The following is a 7,274-nucleotide window of genomic DNA, read 5'->3' as shown; positions in this document are numbered from 1 at the left end:
GCGAATGAGAAATCAATGGGGAACGGTTGTTGCTATAACACAACACCATTTGTAAAGGTTATTGAAAGGGGTAGATTGTATCGATATCTCGGGAAACATTGTCACCCATACTTCCGGGAAGACCACTGGTTATCACCAGTCAGCAATCTTTGACGATGCCCCCTATTACAAATTCTAGCAAGTTTCAATAATAATAATAAAAATAGTAATATGTAATCATCATCATCATCATCATCATCATCATCATCATCATCTATTAATCCGAAGATTCTATTGTTGGGATTAATTTCCAAATTTATTTCTAGCCAAATGCTTCTGGAAGAACCATCGGAAATTCCGAGATTTGAAGGTTGCCAACACCTTAAGTGTAAGTGACTTTTGTGGAACAAACTGAATTCCAACTTGAGACGTTCAGGTTGTCCGTCCGTGTCGCTAACTACTAGACCACCGTCACCTCCCAATAATATTATGTAAGTCACGTAGATACGCACATACACATAAACATAGGCAGGGGAAGTTTTTTACACAAACTTAGTAATATTACAATAAAAAAATGCGAGCATGAAAAGTAATATGGTTAAGCTTTAATATTAAAATGTAAAGGACTAGTTGTTAAAACTGGAAAAGAAAAGGACAATATATTCTAGTAAAAAAATAATAAATTCATAACTTAAAATATTGAGGCATTAAGAATTAATTATATAACGTTAAATTGATTTTTAAAAATATTCTTAATGCTGCAATATTTTAAGTTATAAATTTATTATATTTTTTACTAGAATATTTTATCGTTTTCTTTTCCAGTATTAAAAACGAGTCCTTTACTTTTCCATGTTTAAGCTTAACCATATTACTTTTCATGCTCGGATTTTTTCTGTTGTAATCCCTGATTTTTCCAGGCTTCCAGTAAATTCACTTGTTCGTTGTTTCATTTCAGTCGTTTTTCTCCCAAGAATAAACATAACATTCACATATGTAATAACAATGTACGGCACTCGTCTGTTTTCAATAAACTCCCCCAATTATCTCCCTTTGGTTCTCTTTGTTTCAGTTGTTACTTCTCTTTTTGCGAGAGCAGTGATTTGGTAGCAACAGCAGTCGCTGAGGCGACGTAGTTGCTATGGAAACCCGTCATAAAAACTTCGCTCACCTCCTTACGAATTTTTAAAATTCTGAACACAAGTAAATTCATCAGAACTTTTGTTTTAATGAACGAAATTGAATTTTTTTTCAAGATATAGTTGAGAAGTTTATCTATGAACTGTAATAATTGTTTAAATTTGGTCGAAAAATGAGTGAACGGTGAAGCTTTAAAGCCGTTCTAAATGAATAAAACTGCCCCTTAACCATAGATTCAAACACTACCGATATTATAATCGAAGATAAATCTGCATTAATGGGGAGGTCACTCTCTTATTCTTGTGTACGTTTGCCAGGTTGGCCTTTTTAAAGACCAGATTTCGCGTTTATCTTTATCATTCAGACACTACCGTGTTTGAATGATAAAGATAAACATTCGAACGAAGGTTTACCTTTATTTTTTTCCCTATTCAACAGTTAGTTGCGCGGCGGTTCGTCACGCAGAAAAGTATGCCCGTTGTTGTTTCGATGTTGTCGTAGCGGTGGATGTAATTCGTAGTGACCATAACAGTTGAGATGACGCCTCTTTTTCTTCAGATGTTTTATAAAAAATATTTCTACTGCCGTATGCGCCTTTATCTTGATGTGAGTATATTTTAGTACCCGATATCTTGTTTATAATAGTAATGGATATAACAGTTATTAATAATAACAGCACACAATAGTGTGCAACAAGTCTTTGTTTTTCAGTATCTAGCATATATACGTGTTACATAATGCCTCGTGAATCTTCCTGTACATCATCTCCTATAAAGTGGAAAGAAGAACTATCTCCAATTTATCCGTTCTCATTGTTGATTAAGAAATAAGTTCAATTTTACTAGCCTGAACTTAACACATCCCATAGGTGAGATCTGTTCCTACGACGTTAAATGTCATAACCTAATGAAAACTACTTTATAGATTTAGCTAAAACCTGAATTAAAACATGGAATTGTCGTTTTTCATCTCAATTGATACTCACTCGCATTAAAAATTGACAGAATTCGCGAACATAATACTTCGAAAAAGCGGCTAAATTAGCTGTTATTTTCGGTGGTGTTTATTCAAATTAGTTTAATAAATATCTGATAAACCTTTAGCAGTTAATCTATATATCTATAAAAGTGAACGTGTCTGTGTGTCTATCTGTGTACATTTCCCTAGACAATAACTCTGTCAATTTTTATTCTACAGGCGCGAAATTTGATATACCGGGTACTGAGATTTGGGAAAATCTATTTGATCGGTTTTCGGCCAGAAATTTGGCTGTTCAGGGGTCAAAGTTCAACGATTTGACATTTGAGAACTCTACCAAACTCCTCCGACTATTTTAGGTCTAAACACTTGAAATTTTAGATATAGGGTTCTTAGACATAGATCTAAGTTAATAACTTAATTTGAGCCCAAAACAATAAAGTTTAAGGGGTCATAATAGGGGACAAAGTTTTAAAAATTGACCGTTTTTTTTTTCCTTTTTGCTCAGAATACACCTCCAAACACTCGGGCAACGCCGGCCACCCATGCTAGTATCCTACATTTAAAAAAAAAACAATATATATTTCTCTCTCTCCCTCTCTCTCTCTATCTTTATATATATAAAGCAATGTATATTTGTCTCATCACACAAATGTCCGCAAGTAACTTTGCAAGAAACCATTTAAAGTAACGAGAACTGGCGTCACCGCCTTAAAATAATTCGAAAAGAAATTAGTCACTATTTATAAGAATTTCACATTTTATATTTTTCTTTAGACGGTTCGAAAATATAATTATCTACACGTAAAAAAATTTATTATTGACATTCTTCTATGAGTTTTATGAATATTAATTCGAACACTGGCGAAGCATAATTTGTTGTTGTCATTTTTGACAAAGGGTGTACACTAGTATTTAATAATTCTTCTCAAGTTCAGGCAAGGAAAAATTGGCTTAAACACTTTTTTTCATAATCATTAAAACGGCAGCCATATTTTTTTTCGAAAATAGCAGCCATATTTTATTAAGTTCTATTTTATTACGTAGACGGAAAACAACTTTCGCTAATCTAATTGAAAAAAAAATTAAATGAAATATGTAAGTTTTTTTTCTCATTAAATTGAATAAAAAATTCTAAAAATATTAAATCATTTTATTTTGTATTCAACTGAACAAAATTAATAACAGCGCAGCCGGTACATTTTTCAGTAATATTAGTACATGCCAGAGTGAACGACCTTTTTGGCTTATGAAAAAGAGACCAAAAAAAAAAAAAAAAAACGAAAGAAATTTAAATTTGTACACGTGATATTTAAAAAAAAAAACTTTCACAAAGACAATTGGAATTTTTTTTTTCCTTCAGTTGAAATTAACAACATTGGCATTAGATTAAGAAAAATAGAATGGATTGAAGGCTGTGTTAATGCGTGTGTGTGGACATTAAATATTAATTTCGAAATGCGGTTAGTAACTATAACAGCCAACGATTCTCTTAGCACAGTTAAGGCAAAATAGCGATTTAAATGAACGCTCAGACCTCTATGTATCGAAATAAAAATGTCCTCGCTCGATCTAGTGGAAACCAATTCCCAGGCATTACCTTCTGTTTATTTTAAGCGAGTGGTTAGTTTTCGATCGCTTGTGACACCCCCGCCTTGAAATTCAAACACTTCCGTCCTCCCTCTTTTTTTCACTCGTCTCCAGTCGAGAAAGTCGGTTTTCCTCACCTGCTGCCCCATCGTACTTCCGAGTAAGCAAGAATCAAGTTGATGCAAAAGTTGTTGCCGGTTTATAGAAGAGACAATTTCCAGCATTTATTTTATATGCATCTGTATTGCTAAAACATATCACCATAATGTTACCTTTTAGATTATAAACGCATCATCTATAATTTTATTGGAGACTCTTACGCATGTCAACCCGAAACCAACCTTCTTTTTCTAAAGAGCAGGAGGTATCCTAATCGCCATAATGCTCGTCCTCAAAAAGCTCTATTGACCAAAGATGTAGGAAAACTGTGCAGTGAGATCTTGCCACATCTTGTATATTCTCATAACCTATCTCCTCCTGACTACAAAACCAGATAAATTGCCTTATGCTAACGTCACGAGAGAATATTGAGCATGAATTTGATTCATATTTCACATCAAATCTTAAAAAAAAGAAATACAAGCGATATAGATATAAGCTCGTTGACAGATGGAATCAAATTATAGAAAGCAACGTTCGTTTTTAAACAGATTATGTTTCTTCTCGCACTAAACTTTGAAATTGGCAAAAACTTTTGCAACGTCTTGATAAAACCTTACTATCGAAGATATCAGCTTCCAACTAGATTGCTGGTGAAAAAGGTAACAGTTTTCTTGACCTTCATCTCCATCCAAGCTTTGATAATAATGTCTATGCATGCAATAGAGGGACCAGCCAAGACACATAAGCCAACCTTATTCAGAAAAGGGTTGATTATTAACTTGTGAAACATCTGTTATATAGGCTGCTCTGTAATAGTAACAAATTGTCTGATAGCAAAACGGTAACGGGTCTACCTTATAGCTATACCAGTAAAGATGCAACCCAAGTTGTTTTGGTTAGCCGTATAACTGCTCTTGTTGAACTCCCACGGAAAACGACCAGAAATTCTGAGGCAAAGAATGATATACTATATATACAATAATCTGTTTTTTCCTTCTTAGTTATTCCGTATATTAGGCTTTGAATAAGGTTAATTAAAACTTTCGAATGCCAAACCACTTCATAATATACGGCATAATGACGTTGACACGCCGGTTCTCGCTAGATCACAGAAGTTAAACAACATTGAGCCTGGTCAGTATCGGATGGGTGAATAATTTGAGAATAACAGATTGGCGATACAATTTTAAACCGCTTCCAAAAAGACTAAATGCGCGAAATCGGGTCTTTAAAAAGGCCAATCTGCCAAACCTAGGCAAAAATATGAGAGTGACCCCCCTTTAATGTAGATCTCTCTTCAATAATAATAATAATAATAATAATAATAATAATAATAATAATAATATCTGGCCACTGTTGTAATTGAGTGAATAAAAAAAAACTCATAATAATTTCAACGTGCAGCTTCTTTCGCAAAAGAAAAAAAAATCAACAAATGCTTACTTAAAAAAGGGAATATTCGAAAGAAACATGACAAAAAAAAACTGTCTGACAATAGGTGCTGGCCTAGAAGAGTAAATTAAATATTTTTTCTTACAATGTAATTTTATCATTTTAATTGAACTATGTAGCACAATATTACTTTATAAATATTTATTCGTCCTTATTAAGTCATCTGATGTGGAGCTGATCTACATCTAAAATACAAGGGACGCTATTTTCATAAACCTATATTTGCTGCGTGTTGTTTTTTCTGTCCTAAAAAAATAGAACTAATTATTGTGCGATCTAGGAAAAAATATTCTTCAATGCATAACTTTTTCCTTAGTTATAGAATGTGTAGTATTTGTTTGTACGCCATATATACATGAAAAAAAAATGAAATATCAGCAGAAATATATTATCGATAGTAATAAAACAAAACGAGAAAATTACCTGTAATATACGTCCACTGTAATGTTTACTATTATGACCCGTGAAAATTCCATGGAATTATAAATATATTTCATCAACAAATGTTTTGGTAAAGCTGATATTTTTCTGGTTTACGCAAAAAATTTAGTGTTTTGGTCAGGAAATCCAATAATACGCAAGATATGAGTGTAACATTTCTATGAACACAGTCTGGTGTTTTTTAAATATAGGATTGACCAATATGAGATGAATTTATAAGTACTAAAATATCCTTAGAAAATATAGCACTACAGAGTTCAACACAAATAATAAAATAACATTGTAAGTTTAATTTACAGCTTAGTCCAGCACTTTTTAGCTACACATGTTCTGTTTTTGCCCTGATACGTTTGAATCTTCCTTTTCTATGTAAATTCTATGTAAATTTGAATCTTCCTTTTCTATGTAAATTTCATTCGGCGAAAAATCGTTGCATGTTGAAATTACGACGAGTTCGCTTCTTAAAACATTACAACTACAATCATATATTATTACAATGATATTCGAACACGGGGCTATATTAAAGGGAGGTCGTTCTCATATTCTTGTCCAGGGTTGAGAGATTGGCCTTTTGAATGCCAAATGCCGCGAAGTTTTAAGCACTCTGGTATCTAAAAATAGTGTGTAACACTTTTCAAAACATAGCGTACGGACTAATAAGTAATAACATTCAGAATACATTGTGTCAAAGTAACATTTTGTAAGTGTTGTCCCATGATGAAATATACTTCACTATTTGCAGAAATATGAGGGGTGTAATCACTTTTATGATACACTGTATATATAACGAAAAAGCAAATTTGGAAAAAATGAAATACCAAATCCAAAACGGATGTTTAAAATAAATTATTTAAGTGCACTAAAAAAAAAATGCACAGTTCAAGTCTTTAAAATTTTTAATTGATCGAGAACGGGGACAGCACATCTCTAAATTTGTAACAAGTTTCTTTTTGCGGTTTAATTACGTCTGTGTTTAAACAGAAAATGTGTGGTCAGACCTTCTCGAAAGCCAGTTTATCCCATATGACAAATATTAATCCTGTCATACAATTCACCTCTCAATGTAAATTATGGGAGCAACCGGACTCATAAAAACGAATATGAAAATTAATAAAAATAAGGTTCTTGGCCTTCGGGCCGGGATCAAAGTGTAATATCCGTTCCGCCAGATACTACAAGCAAAGACCATATGTGGGGTCGCCCCGACATAAAGACCTTAGTCAATGTAGAGGAAACCATTCATACCAATTGTCACTATCCAGCTCCTCTACTCCCCGGGGAGTTGGTCCCCCATTTCCCCTTCACTCCCTACATTAAAAATCGGCCTTGTGCCTGATTTGCTCAGTGGGGAGAAAATAAATACCCTGTTCTGCAGATGCTGCACTTAAGATAATTTGTACCAGTTAATGGAAGGGAAACCCTCTATACTGGGACAAGTATTATTTTTAGTCACAACCATTGTGCCCCCATTTTACCCTACTTTTAGGGGAGCTGGTTTTCCCCCACATTAAAAAAAGGGCCTTGTGCCTAATTTGATTTCGTGGGGAAGCAAATAAATATTATAAGCTTCTGGGACTTCGGGCTGGGATCAA

The sequence above is a fragment of the Euprymna scolopes genome, chromosome 16 (genome assembly GCF_053919585.1).
Source record: "Euprymna scolopes isolate OS-2025 chromosome 16, ASM5391958v1, whole genome shotgun sequence".
Lineage (NCBI taxonomy): Eukaryota > Metazoa > Mollusca > Cephalopoda > Sepiida > Sepiolidae > Euprymna > Euprymna scolopes.
The sequence above is the reverse complement of the archived record's forward strand: the minus strand, read 5'-3'. Positions refer to the sequence as shown.